Raw genomic sequence first — 17100 nt, 5'->3', positions numbered from 1 at the left:
GAGAGATGCATATTTACAGAATTACAGAATTGGTTAATGCGGTGGTTCCCAAATTTGCGGAGGCATGCCCCCTATAGGCGGCGCAGTGCCATTGCAGTGGGGGTGCGGATGAATAAAAATATGAATGCTTGGACACTGCCAGCGTAAACGCAAAGCTGAAGATGAAGCATTGCCAAATATGCTTCAAAAATAAAAAAAATTTAAAAAGGTAACAAAAAAAAAAGAATCCTTTTACACTGAAAATAATTACACTATTATGGTGCTTGACAGCAAAGAATACTGTTCCATGGTAAAATCAGTTACACTGTAAAGGTGGTTAAAAGAGGTTGTAGATTAATTTATTGCAACTAATTTATTGCAGTTTACTTTATTTTACTTGATCAAAAGGTTGAGGTGTGAAATATACTGCAACGGCGTTTGAAAAAGAAAACGTGTTTGTGGTTGATATGCCGATAAAGTTTGGGAACCACTGGCTTAAAGTATCAAAGTATACCGTTCTGAAAACATTCAGTATTATGCAGACAGGACTTTAAAATATCAACGCTTGGCCTAACAACTATTAGAATGACATAATTCAGAAAGCATCAGATGTAGCTGAGGACACGCTGGAAGAGGTGACTGGGTTTCCTTTAAATAGAAATTAACTGCAGGGAAAACATTTACCTTTTTTTCCGCATAATGAATTCACTTAAATAGATTACAGTGGTTTGAATACACCTGTTGGAATTGCGTCTTCGGGAATGAAGAATAAATGGTACATTTGCATTTTTAAAAGTCATTCTGTCATTTAATCATACATTCAAAGTTGTTAATTGTTTATTCCAAAGGGCTTCCCAGAAGGAGGTGAGACCCGTCTGCACGGTCCGTTCAATTCATTTATTTTTATCCCATTTAATTAAAAGTGAACTTTTATAGTGCTCCACTCCAATGCATTAGAGGTTATTACGCACACTTTTCAAACTAATGCCGTAATTCACTTATCCACCTCCCAGCCCCGCTAAGTCCAACATCGATTTTACAATCAGGCCGCCGTATTCACACACTCCACTTCTTTACCTTATTAAAGCCCATCAGGCTCATCAGGGGCTCTCTGCAGCGGGCCAGAACCCACTGTACACACACACACACACACACACACACACACACACACACACACACACACACACACACACACACACACACACACACACACACACACAGTGCAAAGCCACCAGTCAATATTGCTAAAGACACTTAGACAAACATGTACACACATACACCCATACTTGGCGGTACATACAACATCACCGCAAAACTTCTAAAGGTTCACGACTGCGTCAAGGCAACCATTTGCGTTTTATCGATACCGGACTGTAGCCTCAACCAAAATCCTACATTTTCCAAGTTGAGACCAACAAACCAGGATGATGCGACTGACGGTGGCTCTACTCTGGTATGTATAAAGAGAAAGCAATAAAAATAGAGGTAAAAAGCGACCTTAAATAAATAAAAAAAGGGTTTTAATAAAAATGTAATAATTAAACATAACGGTAAAATAATAAAAAAATATATACAAATAAATAATAAATGAATAAATAGATAGACACACGATGGTAAATAATAAAAAAATAAACAGTATGTAATACATACATACATACATACATACATACATACATACATACATACATACATATTGAATAGTAGTTAATTCAAGGGTAGAAAATACTTTCCAGTGTACAAGTTAATTAATTTACCTTGGAAGAGTCAGAAAAATACACCACCTCACCCACAATATGATTACTTGGGCCATAAAGAGTTAAAAAGCTTCGATGTGAATGTACCGAGCGTCATCAGATATTCAGGCATCATTTCCCCTCAAAGTTTCCTCGTTGAGTTTTTTTTTTTTTTTTTTGCTCCAGCGCCCAATCAGAAATTCAGGTGGAAAAGTTGATGATTGGTTCTCGTGTCCGCACTGTGGAAACATTTGGAGAAGGAAGTGTGTGGATGCGGGATGGAGTTGCGCTGGGCTGGATGGAAGATGAAGTGACAGTGAGTTGGCGGGGGGAGGTTGGCGGGGGCGGTTGTGGGGGGCTGAGGACTGAGCTGACCCGTGGCCACTCGTTGAGCGGGGGCTGCATTAGCGGTCACTGGTGGTGCACTTTGGGTTTGGCTGCATCGTTTGTCGCTGCGCCTGGAGAAACTGTGCGATCTGGGCTATAAATAAGCTGCTGGACTGACCCACTTCGTTTCACTTCACTGGGAGCTTTTTGTTCACCACAAATGCACCAGAACAACCACAAACTCCCTGCACAGCCTCTGACTTCATGAGCGCTGAGTGAAGGCAATTTACCAGAAAGGCCACATTAAAGAGTGGGTTCAACGCAAGGGTCTCTCTGCCACAGATTTAAACTGTGACCCGGGTCATGAATCTATGAGAACTACAATGTAAAATTCTATCCTTTCACGTCTTATATCTTCAAATAAAAACATTAACACAGATCAAATTGGGGAAACATGATAATGTTGTAGAATTTTGCAGTAACGTATGATTCTTTAACACTTCAGCTGATGATGTTATAGTATTTGTGATAAGAGTGCTCCTTCTCTTGCCTGTTATTTACGCCTGCTGTTGTTTTTTGTTTATTTCCCACCAGAAACAGATTTGTGGACTTTTATCATTTTGGTCATTTTGTAAATTACTTTTAATGCTTCGGACTACATATTATAATGCCAATATAATTAAGTGAAATAAAATTAATCGTCAACACAATACAGAACAGCACGGATCCAGGTTATTAACCAAATGTGTTGACATGTGGAGCATGAATGCACGGTGCAAAGACACTCACGATATGCAGATGACACTATCTTATTCAAATATCTTATTTGAAAATTATCTTCAAATTCACTATACTTATCTTGGAAAACAGTTGGTCACATTAAAATAATTCTATATGTTTTCATATTCAATGTATTTACCATTACATTGGACCTTTAAAAACAAATTTTGTTGATTTTTTGGAATATTTGATGCACTAATCAAAATCCCAGATTTTGTAAATATCAGAGTAAGTTATGTATAATCTGTGTAGAGAGCTCTGACATGAAGTGAGGATCTCCGAGTGACTTGAGGTCTGACAGGAAGTGAGCGACGATGCTTCAGCCTGTTTCCGAGGAATATTTCATCTCACCGCAGGAATAGTTTCACGTGGCACGACTGAGTTCAACGACATGATGAAAGAGATGGGTTTGTTTTGGAAAAAACGCAATTAATGATGTTATATGTTCCTACTCCGATGTCAACATTTCTCAGTGCACGAGAAAATTCATTTTAGTTCGTATCGATGCAGCAGAACAGGGATGAATATGGAAAAGTACCACGGAAAATGTACATGTCACCGAAGCAGTTTATAAAGGTTGCTTATGCAGAAAACCGGTCCTGAAAGATGCAAACGCCACTTCCCACACAAACGTGATTAAAAAATGTTTTAACTTTGCAGGAGAATTTACGTGCCGGTACGCCGACTTTAAACCGTGCACACGCACATTTCGGAGATGGAGCAACTGGCGGCGCAGATGGTGAGGTGGAGAATTGACGCCAGATTCATCTCATATATTTAAAGGTCTTCACATATCAGACTTATTGAGCCACGTAATCGTAAACAGCCAAGCTGCAGTGTTCTCGATGTTTCTTTAGAGAACCACTACTACTGAATCAGCTGTACTTTCATCTTCAAATGATATAGAGCGGTGGAAAGAACTGATTGATTATCAATCGTGACAAAGTGTGTAACAGTCAGTCTAATAGTTGAGCAGCATAAGAACGACAGAGGACCGACGTGCGCTCTGAAGACAGCCGACCTCCTCGTCTCAGTGACTGAATACACAAGACAAAGTCCAGTGAGCCTTTTCACAAATCCCTGTTGAAATATTTGATGTATATATTGAATAAACAGATAAAACTACGTTACCGGGCTTGTCTCCACTGTGTTTTTTCTTCTATTAGTGAATCCACTACGGCGAACATCAAATAATATAATTTTCCTGACCTCCACCTCCCCTATGACGACTTCGCTCTCCGTAAAATTCCTTTTCCTCGTCTTTTCTGCCAGGATTTGGCGTAAAATGCCTAACAAAATGCAAAAACCTTCCTGAGGTACTTTGTATTGACCACTTATGGTAGAAAGTGGACGTGTTGAGGGCGAGATCTGAACAGCACAACCTCAGCTGAAACAATATACAAGCTGGTTTTGTATTCTTCAGGCATAACTCCAGAACCAGCTAAGCTCAGACAAACTGATGAAAAAACAACTTTGCGACCCTGAAGACGCTGTGTTGGGGATTTTCTTGAGGAATTGTTTCGCTGCTTGGAAAGATTGCCCAATACAACCACAGTGGACCGAAGTAATGCACAAGAGAAATAAAAGGTAAAAGCGCAAAGTTCACACGTTACATAAAACCGATCACAGATACAGAAAATTGCTCCAACCAGCCAATCAGAAATCAAACCCTATATAGTGTCATCGGGGGTTCAGCCAATCCCAATCAAGGTAGGCCCTCCCTTTGACTCCTCCCATAATTAGGCAGCTCTGCTTTGGCACATGGCACCACGAGAGGAAGTACTTCTTCCTCTTCCCAAGACGGGCATGTGTGGGCGGAGCCAGTCCAGCTCACACAGACACAGCAGATTCTGAATGCAGCTCCTATGATCCAACATTCAAATGGAGGAAAATCAAAGAAAAGCTGGATTTGGGGGGCATTAAACTTTGACTGCAGAGGTGTGGCCCCCTGTGAGCTCATAGTTAGTTTTTAGGGACTCTTCGGATTGCAATGGTCCAGCCGACTGTTAAAAACCAACTAATCACGCTTTATTAATCCATTTGGGACTAATACTATTCCTCGGTCGCGGGGATGCAGGATGCTCATCCAGGGTCTTGCTCAGGGACCGACAGTGGTGGGATTTGACTCTCAGAGCTCCCAATCCCAAGTCTGCTTCTCTAACCTCCAGGCCACCACACAGTTTGGGGATAAGAGTCTTGCTCAAGGACACATCAGCATGTGGATGAGGCCAGATGGAAAATTAAAAGACGACCGCTCTACCAACTGAGCCACAGCCGCACCACAATAAAAGCACAGACTGCTGTTTCAAGGTGTTCCCTTGAGAACAGAGGCTTTATTCTGGCCAGCTTCAGCAGGTGGAAAAAATTAATAAACTGGTCTTTACCACAACCCTAATCTGGGTGTCAAGCTTTAGGTCCAGATCCATTCTAAACCAAGAGCCTGAGCGAACAGCCTCAGTAGCATCATCGAGTTTAAAAAGGTATGAATGTGTGAGCGAGGATCGTTCAGTCGTTGGTGGCGAGGAGTGTTTGCTGCATTAATCTCCCACAGATTAAAGAGACAGATGATCTGGTCCACCGCGCTCAAATGTTCACCCTCCCAATGTAAACGCGCTAACCGTGACTCCCCGTATGCTAACTCCGGCCGTACGGCGTGATGAATAGCAGCATTTGCAATTCATAAACACGTAACTCGGCGGCGGCGGCAGCCACGGCGCTATCAGCAACGCTGCTGATCGCAATCACTGTTGCTACGGGAACGGAGGGGGCGGCGTGATCGGGAAGCAAACGACGAGGACAAATCCTCCGTTTACTTCCTGTTTGTCTACAGTAGACTCACACACACACACACACACACGCACACACACACACGCACACACACGGGCACGCACGACCTTCCTCCTACCCGACCTCATCAATGACAAACATCAGAAAACAAATCATATTGGACACCGAGGACACAGGGGGCGCACTGTGTGTGTGTGTGTGTGTCTGTGCACGTGTACAGAGGAGAGAGAAAGAGACACACACACACACACACACACACACACACACACACACACACACACACACACACACACACACACACACACACACACACGCTGTGGTATTAACGGTGATGAAGGCTGACAGAGTTATTAACGGTCATAAATCAGGAGCACGATAACGACTTTATAATGATCAGAAGTGAGAATATTAACGAGGGCCGAGGAAACAAGTCGACACTGATTCCGTCTGACAACGACGAGGATGAAGGTGAAGAGGATGGTGAAGATGATATTCACATGAACATGAGGCGAACTCAACTATAGTTCTGACTGTGACTGAATATTTCATTTGCTGCTCGTGTTCGTCCAGAGCTCCGACGGAAGAGGCTAGCGTCAAGACAATTCACTGTGAGGATGATCACCAGCACACTTAAAACTATTTTTACATTATCAGATACTTTAATTTGTAATTATTATATTTCTACAATACCATCTGTTCACACAAGCTCATTTCTACATTACTGTATTAGTACATGGTCAGAAAAGGAAGCAGCACAAACGGGGTCTGCGGGACGTCATCATCTCATAATAAACTTATGTCTTTAAAACCTCAGAATAACTTTATTAATCCATGAAGAAATTCTTCAGCAACGCGGCTTCACGGATCGGAAATTTCCGATCCGTGAATTACGTTGGCATCAGAACTTGATACCGATACTGGATCGGATCGGCCCCATCCCGACATGAAATGAGTTTTTACATTACGAGATTTCTATGATATATCATTTGTAGTGAACCCTCATGGTGAGTGTTGGTGCTCGGTGGTGACTGTGTGACTTTGAGTCCTCTGACCCACAGGTCCACATGTGGACCAGATTCTGACGGAGGCTCGCCGCTGGCTGATCAGGAATCAGATCCATTTTTGGCCTTTCAAAGGCTGAAAGTCTGACCTTTAGTTGCAGACCTTCAAATTGGCAAAGCCGACAATTTTTTAAATGCCAGTGCACCGAGGCAACGTGTGTCACACCTCGCAGGTTTATCGGCGGCCGAAGGGACGTCAGAAAAAGAAAAAAAAAAGATCAGATTTTAAAGAAGCCTCCACAAGAGAAACATGAAAAATAAAAAGCAAACAAACTCAAAGAGCGAAGGTCACGCCACTCAGAAATAAGACGAGCATGGTCATGTTGGACAGATGAAACTCAAAGTGTCTTTGGTCGTGTTGGTGTGAAGGAAGCCAACAAAGTCTCCGTTTTGTAGTTTATTGATATATTTCTGTGTGTGTTGTTAAGATGTGTTTCTTTTTACAGTTTCGAATTGCTCTCCTGATGATAAAATTAAAACTCTCCGCACCCTGTTTTCATCTGTGCACACATTGGCTTGGATCAATTTTGTATGAGTGGAGATTAAATGGAAGGGAGAGAATAACAAACAAACGCGCTGGTGATGTAACGAGGGTTCAAGTGTTTGTATTTTTGTGTAAATCCATGAATTAATCATTTGTCTCCAGGAACATTCAATTCAACACAAACGCATGAGAAACTGAGGAAACATTTTTTGACTGAGGTTTTAGCCAAATTATCAAAAGGATCAAAACACACATTTAGCCTAATAAAGTCTAAAGACCTATGGACCCATTCACACTGGGAATAATGGGAATGCTGGAGGATGATGTGATGCTACAGGACTACAGACATGGAGGAGAGCATCTAGCGACAGGACTACAAATATGGAGAATAGCACAGAGCTACTGGACTACATCTATGGAGGATAGCACAGAGCTACTGGACTACATCTATGGAGGATAGCAGAGAGCCCCAGGACTACAAATATGGAGGATAGCATCTCGCTACTGGACTACAACTATGGAGGATAGCACAGAGCTACCGGACTACAAATATGGAGGACCTGGACACAGGGTTTATTCTTATTTTTAGACTTCCGTGAAGCCTTCGATACTGTAGAACACCAGTTTTATCTTACAGTTTTTAAAGAAGTTTGGTTTTCATAAATATTTCACTTGAGCTATTCAAACTCTGTGTAAGGATGGTGATCGTTTTAACCTGATCAGTGGTACTTCGTCTAGATTCAGTCTTGGTAGAAGCATGGGAGAGGGCTGCCCCACCTCCCCTTACCTCTTCCTGATCGTAGCTCAGCTCCTTGCAGATCAGATGTAATCACGCACTGTGACAGACTTCCCTCTTCTGGGACGAGAATTAGTCATAACTCAGCTAACAGATGACCCAACATTATGTTTACAAACTGAAATCCAAATCTCCACAGCTATCGGATTTATTCTGCAGTTTTCAAAGGCGCCTGTTCCTTAACGTAAATAAATGTGAACTAATGGCCAATAAGGAATGCTCTAAAACATCTATCTAATATTCCAATAAAAACAAAACAAAATCCTAATTAGGAATATCAGTTATGAAGTAACCAAAAAAAAAGAATGGCCTTAAATTTTTTATAATATTATAGAAAGAAAAGTTAAACCAATGGCTTTTAAGGGATTTCTCAGTACAAGGCAGTGTTGATTAGGAAGGACGCTGCTGACTGACCTATGCAGCTTTGGCCCTGCAGCTTGATGAGAAACTAATCAAGGAAATAAACATCATGCGCTTGCCCACATTAAATAACACATTCAAGATTAATTGGTTAAAGCAACTCATCAGAAATCTTACATCCATCAGGAACACCATCCTTCTCCAGGCTTTATGTAAAGTTGGTGGCGTGAACTTTTTTCCTTCTTTGTTAAACCAACATGGAGAAACTCCCAGTAAAACTGCTTTTCGTCGCCGGGCTTTCTTGTCCTGGACTTTCAGGAACAAACAGTTTCTCTCCGCACACCGACTTCATCTGGAATAACCAGGACACTGTGCACAGACATAAATCTTATCTTCTTGGATCAATGGTTTCATAAAGATATTGTGCTGGTTGATTAACTGTTTAACAGGGATGGTCTTCTTTTTACATATGAAGAGTTCTTAGAGAAATATCAAATCCCTTTGGTACAATTCCCTACTGGTGCATGTTTGTTATTTAACTCTCAGCCAAGAATCAATAAGAAACTATTTTCTCTGTTATCTCAGCCTTCATTCAGTCATTCAGGGAACATTAACAGTCATATAAGAGCATTATTTCATCATTCATAAGTTCTACCAGGAAGGTACTATATACAGAATTGTTTTTTAGAAAAGACACAAGGGGAATTGTACTTTCTGTGACGTTTGTGATTTTATGTGTTGTTTTTTTTGTTGTTGTTGTTGCAGAGAATCCAAACAATATTTCCAATCAATTCAGCAAAAACAAAAGCAATTAAAATGATAATACCTTGCAATTTATACAAATGTACTTTATTTAATTTGAAATCCCCTCTCGCACTTTTCAATTGTTGAGAATGAATTTCTTTGTATACTCAGGATTTGGTACATCGGTATAGACATTATTGTTTGTTAATAAAAGTAAAAGAATAGAAAAAATACCAACATGGAGAGAAGTACACAGCTACAGGACTACAAACATGGGAAGAATACTGTAGTATCTGCTTGGTAATTCGTTTCTATAAAAGCAGGGAGTTGTTTTCAAATTTCAGATTATTTTTTATTGAATTGGTGGCTGACGCGATTCTAAACCCAGTGACGACAGACGTAAGGAAGAGAGACACAGTGCGATCCTGTATTTTGAGGGTCCGCGGCAGATTTGACGGGGCGTCAGCAGGCGTCCCCCCGGCTGTCCTTGCTGTCCTAACAGAAGGTCGTGCGTCTGCAGGCCGCGGCTGCACAGAGAGGCAGGCAGCTGGTGTTGTTATTGTGGCTGACATACGGCACGCTCTCATCTGCGAGACGCTCTCCTGACAGAAAGGTCAAACTCCGTTCTGTTTTCCAACACGGGGGCCAATTAGAGCTCATCGCACACAGACGTGAAGCACCAAGGACCTGTGAACAGCGACGTCCATGTTTTACACTCGGCGCCATCAGCATGAACAGCAGCAGACACTGAATGGGGGATTTTCCCAGCATGCTGTTTTTCACGTCTTACTTTTATACCCTGGAGGAGAAAGAATTATATATATAAAAAAAACAAAAAAACGAAAAATGTTATTTCTGAATAAAAAATATTTATTTTTGAACTGAATTTTGAACAAACTAATAAATAAATATAAAATATGCTTCACAGGTGTGACAGTACTAGTCATTGACATACAGACTTTGCTTTTCTAAATAGTTTTTACAGTCTATTTTGTGAGGTTATTTTAAATTCCTTTTGATTTGAACTTCATATCTTACTAAGCGTGCATTTCCTCAGAGTGCTGCCCCCTGGAGGTTCCTCCAGTTTCTACACACCGAAGGTTTCAGTTTTCAGTTCGAGTTTCCAAAGGCTAAGACAAGCTTCTCGTTCAGATTGGACCATGTCTCAGTGCTGCTGGTAAAGGTTTGGACTACTTACATTAAGAAGTGACTTATATACCAATATTTACTAGCCAGTACCAGCTGAACACACTCGATGTCACTGTATAATGATAGAATGCTGCTACAGAGAAATAAGCAGAGCAGCAGAAAGAGTGAGTGAAAAACTTGCGAGGGACTGTAGAAGAGCAGAGAAACTGTTACCGTGATTAAGGAATCAAAAGAAGGCTGATTGTGAGCTGAAATCATGACGGCCAGAGCTGAGAAAGTACTTTCTTTTAACGGATTAGATGTTGTCAAATGAAACGTCGTCGCATAAACGGGGTGTTTATTTATATTTGTTCATCTTCATGATGCATCTCTAGACAGATACGATTTATAATCCGGAAAATACGGCAGATGCTTGATGGATTCCCATTGGGGAAGTTTGTATTTTTACCCATCTAATTGCTGGAGCAGTCAGATTTGAACGTGCAAATCTCCGTACCTAAGCTCCTTTATCCGACTTCTAGGTCACCTCTGCCTGAAAAGACACGTTTGGGGAATTCTCAGGTGTCAGCGCAAAAGGGGTGCAGTGGGAAAACCTTGCTGGTTTAAAGTACCATGTTATTCATTTGGACCTAAATGAGCTCAAACTGCTCGTTCGGTTCCTCAAAACATCCCTCAGTCACTTCGGCTTCACGGGCCTGAAGCATTTCCGTTCACAACCAGTCGAGATTCTGTCGAAAACCATTTGTTCGGAGCTGTTTTTGTTCAGCGATCGGACGGCGGCTCCTCCTCAAACCCTGGGAGAGACCGGTGTCGATCAATAAGGAGACGTTTGACGTTCTGAGTCCTGTCACAGCTCCAGTTCTTCCCACTGCAGCGGTAAATTAGGAGGATCAGAGATTATCTCACTGCCAACATGACGAATCCACTTTAATCCTCTTTCAGCCCGCAGTGAGTGTGTGATAGGATCACGCTCTCATAGAGAAACACACACTCGCACACGTTCGTGTTGTGTTTTCGCCGCTCTCGCCGCACAGACGATACAATGAGGAGTAATCCCCGTGTGAAATGGCTTTCAAATTAGCATTGAGCAAACACGACACTGGGATGATGACAGAGTAATCTGATTAGTCACAGATTGGGATTACAGCGGAGTTTCATCCCTCCCCGGACGTGAAGCTCGGACGCTTCAGGCTGAATCACAGTGTCTGTGTGACGAGTGTGTGAAGAGTGTGTGAAGAGTGTGTGAAGAGTGTGTGAAGAGTGTGTGACGAGTGTGAGGTTTGTCTCTGAAGCTGAGATCAGTGGAATTCCGAATCTGAGTTGTTTTGTTTTTTTATTCTGGCTGTGCTCAAGCAAGTCAAATAAAATGTGTGTTTTGGGGTCTTTTGCCCTCTTGAAGTCTTAATTAAGCATTTCAAACCACATAAAACAATCTGTGTCCCTTCATTTCTTTTTGCCATTGATTATCATTAAAAGTGAATTTTTTTCAATACACTGCAAACATAATTTGCAAAATTTTGTGAAAAGTTGACATTTTGTGCAGGACACCCACGTTGTGCATGAAATGAGACGTCATCCTTATGGTCAGTTTTCTTTTTTTTTTTTTTTAATGGTTTTGAGATTCATGAAATCAGATTCTCATTTTTTTTTTCATACTAACTTTATTATCTAAAGTAAATCATGTAATTATTAGTTAAAAACATACAAGGCTTTAAACAAACAATTTAAAGGTAATTACATTTTAATGAATGTCCCATAAATATCTTTTTAAAAGTTATTCACAAAAAATTTGTTGAAAATCAAATTAGGAAAATTTATGAAAACTGTAATACAAATTTGCAAAATATGTTGTTATATGATTCTGATCTGATCTTTAAATGGAGATTAAGCAAAAATGAAGTAAACTTTGTATAAAATTTTTTTCTAAATTAACTGAAATAAAGAATTAAACTGAATCATTTATTTTATATTTTTACCTTGTCAAAGTGAATAATGAATGAATTGTGACTACACTTCAATTGTATACTTCACATGGACTTATTTTTTGTATATATATATATATATATATATATTTGTTAAACTTTGTAATATTTGTATAATTCATACACACATGCATCAATATAAAAAATAATACAATCAAGCTTATTGTGCCCAATATTTTAAGCAAACAGTGAATAAATATTGTAGATATAACACATGAATGGAGATGTTTTTGGTTTCTTTCAGAAAGAAATTCAATGAAATTTGAAGAAAAAAAGCAAGTTTGTTTTGCCCTCAGTGTGGACTTACAGACTCATATTATCGTTATTATTACTGTATTACTGAGCAGAAGTGATAGACACAGAAGATGAACACATCATCTGCATACAGTGATTTATCACAGTTTTAACATAATGAATTTATACAAACCCACTAAAATACATGCGCTTGTATATAACTGTGTAAAGTTTTAAAATGCTAAAATAATAAATTCCACAAGAGCTTTTTTAAATGCTGATCAGAGGAAATGAAACTTAATTCAGACACACAGTCCAATTCAAACACATCACTTTGCTGTGAAACATTAATAACAACAATGTTTATTTAACGGGTGTATTTAATCGTTAATTTCTCCTCTGATGGTGTATTTTATTGGTTTAATAAGTTTAAAATATTCCTCCTCTCTGTGCGAGCTGCAACCCTGCAGCACAGAAACTCACTGCTGCTGTTCAGGGACTTTAAACATCAACATAGAGATTACCCTCAAACATTTAATTTAATCATAGGACCTTTAATATCACATGAAGCGCCAAGGACATTAGACAGATATTGACTCTGTGCAGAAGTCTCCTTCAGGTCGGCACTTAAAACACAAAGAATTGAAGACTCACTACAGAAACATGAATTTTTAATTTAAATAATGTAATTAAGTGAATCTAAATAAGTTAAGTCAGGACAATCTCACATAGTTGTTTCAAACTACAACAAAGTTTGTTTAAAATGTGTCCAATATTAGTGTAAATTTACTCAAAATTGGTTTAAAATTCACTTAGATAAAGATATATCAAAACCAGCACGAAACTGGTTAAAAACAGTCAAAAAAAGGTCTAAAACTCTTATTTTACAAGCCCAAATCTAGTCCAAATAGTACAAAAATAGCTTCAAATCAGCCAAAACCCAGCTAAGGTGTCCAAACTACGGCTCACAGTCCAACCGCAGCACAGTGTTCATTTGTTTGTTCATTGAATTAGTTTGAGTATTCATTCTCATACACAAAGGCTTTCTGAATGCAAGCTCCATTATTAATTACAGTTTTAAATCAAATTGTTTGTACTGAACTCTATTTATAGAACCTGCTGAGTCGGCTTTGAGTTTCAGTGATGTATGTCACCTGAATTTCTGAAAAAATGGTTTCACTCATGCGGAATTATTCTGAAATGCATAATAGTACCAAACTAATCTCAAATACTAGTTAAAATTCGAACAAATAAAGTCTCAAACATTACGTATGCAAAATTATTTAAAAGTCATTTCAAATGTGTCAGAAATGTCAAAAACAGTACGAAACTCCAAAATTAATCTAAAATTAAGTCTAAAAATTGTCCAGCAAGAGCATAGCTGTTTTTCCTCACTTTTTACTTATTCATATCATTTCAATAAACAAGAGAATGGGACAAGAGAAACACACAAAAACAAAGAAAACAGGTTTAAAAATTTAATTACAGTAGTCCATGGCAGGAGTCTACATGAACGAAGCGTATAAAAAAAATAACAATTGTTTCACTTCGAGTGCCATAAACGCGTTTGCTAAGAGTCATTCAGAGGGGGTTATACCGAGATAGAGGAAGGTAAAAGAAAAGTCTAGTTTCAGGTTCGAAGTTTTTAAAACTACGTTTCCCGCTCTCTTTCAGAAAAGTGGAATTTGTGGACATGAACAAATAAATATGGGCATGGTCCACTGAAGCCGATCCACATTCCCTCCAGCATTAACACTGGGACTCACTTTGGTAGTACTTCCTGAGACAAGGCAGGAACCAACCCATAACTAGACATCAACTAAACTAAGCCCACAGCTCGTCTGAAAACATCCAAAATAATAAAAAAAAAAAAAGTGCAAAAACCAGTCTTTATGTAGCTCAAAACTAGTTTACAGTAAACTAAGAACTTGTACAAAATACAGATTAACTAGTCTTAACAAATGTCTGAAATCTAGTCTGTAAGTAGTTTAAAACTATTAGAATGAAATAAAATCAAAACTCGTCCATACAAAATGTCAATAATCCAGTCCTGAAGTACTGCAAATCTGGTCTAAAATAGCTTAGATAAAACTAGTCGAAAACACACCTGAAGTAATCAAAACAGGCCAAAACAAGTAAAAAAGTTTTTTAAATAAAATCCATTAATTAATTACACCGTACATCAAAAATTTAATCAAATATAAACTATAACTAGTCGACAAGATGTCAATGAGCCGGTTATTAAGTAGTTCAAACCCCTTTTAAAATACACCAACAATTAATGTGAAATAAACACAAACTAGTCTCATGTCTATAAGATGGGTGCTAAAAAGGCCAAAACTACCCTAAAATACACCAAAAGTAAATATTGTACTTGTAAAGTTGGACAGAAGAATAGAATAGAATAGAATAGAAACAATTTATTAATCCCGGAGGGAAATTCTTGGAGTGTAATCTACGTAATCTAAACTAATTCAAGACAGAATTAATGTAAAACAGACGGAAATGAGCAAAATAACTTCTTAAATATCATCTAAAATAGCTAGAAAACTCATCTCAGAGTGCACTCAGAAAGAGTAAACTATGTAGAGAACTTTCATTAGCTGGTCTAAATGTTCCGTCCTCATGTGTCTCCGGAACGTCTCACAGTAGAAACGCAGTGGAATGTTGATCGCTCCTCCTCTCGATACCTGGCGTCCAGTTTGAGTGTGAATCCAAGGACGTTTTCCGCTGTTTCGTCAGAAATCCAAAATGTTTCCCTCAGCTTTAGATGGCAATCCCCACCCCGACCCCCACCCCCCACACCCACCCCCGCTCCCCGGGTCTCCATGATCAAAGTTGGGATTAGCGTTAATTATGAGGGATCGATGAGGTTTGTGCCCAGCGCTGAGGCAGCAGAGGGGAAAACAGCTGAGTCGAGATGAGCCGAGGTGTGGTCTGATGTGGATCCCCCCCCACCCCCACCCCCACCCATCATTACCTCTAAGTGTTCCTCATTATGTTCCTCTGAAGGCCCCGTGCTCTGATGCGCCGCTCGCTAACAGCCGCGAACACACCGACTGTCGGCGGCGGCCACAAAACCGCAGAGTCATCAAAGACTGAGGGCTCAGACCGACACCACTTCACAAGAATATAAAAACATATTCACCAAATACTGTCAGTAGAAAAGTAAAGCAAACTAATATAAACTAATTAAGGTAAACTAAACTAAAATAAACCAATGACCAATCTTGACTGGACTAAACTATTAAAAGTAAACCAAACTGAACTAACTAATGTAAAGTAGTTAAGCTAAACTAAACTTAACCAGCGATGGCATGGCCGCCCTGCCCATCCAGTGCACAGTCAGTCCTTTCCAGCCGACGGATATTGATGCTGCTGATCCGGCTGTGCCCGCTAATCAATAATCTATCACCATAGATCCGAGAGGTCGATTGTTTTTCATTACTCGAGCACCGAGAGAAGATCGAGAAATACACCGAGTGTGTTTGTGAGTGTGTGTGTGTGTGTGTGTGTGTGTGTGTGTGTGTGTGTGTGTGTGTGTGTGTGTGTGTGTGTGTGTGTGTGTGTGTGTGTGTGTGTGTGTGTGTGTGTGATTTGCGGCCATGGCACATGTGATGAATGTCAGCACTGGACCTGATGAAGGTGCCAGCTGTAATGTGTCTACCCCATCAGAGGGGGCGCCGGCTCTACGCCCGCCCGTACTGTCCTTCAGCAACGCCGTAAATTCCCCCCGCATCCCGACTGCACATATCTCACCCATTCAATTTCAATTCAACTCAGCTTTATTTGTAGAGCGCCGGCTACAACAAAGTCATTTCAATGTACTCGTACAGAGAAAAGCCCAACATGAGCAAGTTTATAAACAGAAACCTGCAGAACCAGATTCTGGTTGGGGTGGGGGGATAGAAGGAGAGAGAGAGAGAGAGAGAGAGAGAGAGAGAGAGAGAGAGAGAGAGAGAGTTGCTGTTTAACCTTTATTATTATTACTCTTTTTTTTAACGTATGTCTCTTGTTGTATATTTTTTTGTCTTTCACTGTTTTCATCTTTCTCGCTTTTTTTTTTTTTTTGACATTTTAGCTGCTCTATAAATTTTGAGCCACTTTAGTGGTTTCGGCTGCGTTAGCTGTTTTACTTTTTTTTTTTTTTTCCAATATTGACTCGTTTTCAGCCGCTTTGGCATTTTTGGATATTATATCACATTATAGATATGGAGGCGGGTCAACGTATCGAATTTAAACAAACAAAAATAAATTGGGGCCGTTTTTCACACTTTTAGTGGTTATGGACGTTTGTTTATTACTTTTCTCCAATTTTTGGAGTCAACAGAATATGTGACAAACGTCAACACACCCGATGATGTCATCAACATCAAATGCTTAAGTAACCGTGTATGATGATTTCATTACATCTGATGATCATGCCATCACGCGTGATGATGTAATCACAAATATATCACCGCATCCACGATGTCGTCACACTTCAGATGACTTAATCACGTGTGACGATGTCATTACATCTGATGATCATGTAATCGTGTATAGTGATGTCATCACATCTCATAGTGATGTCATCACATCTCAGTGATGTCATCACATCTCATAGTGATGTCATCACATATAAGGAAAGTTATAACAGTTGACGACTCTTTAAATCTAAGTACAATTCATGTTTTCTTTTTAA

General features: G+C 39.7%; 1 protein-coding gene across 3 annotated transcripts in view; it reads right to left on the bottom strand.

Moving 5' to 3' along the window:
- glra1 (glycine receptor, alpha 1) overlaps positions 1 to 17100 on the bottom strand; it is a gene marked incomplete at both ends in the record, with an annotated part of 106866 nt that overhangs the window by 76822 nt on the left and 12944 nt on the right. The window lies entirely within an intron of this gene.

This window comes from Lipophrys pholis (assembly GCF_963383615.2).
Source record: "Lipophrys pholis genome assembly, chromosome: 6".
NCBI classification, from domain to species: Eukaryota; Metazoa; Chordata; class Actinopteri; order Blenniiformes; family Blenniidae; genus Lipophrys; species Lipophrys pholis.
This window is presented reverse-complemented; position numbering and strand designations above follow the sequence as displayed.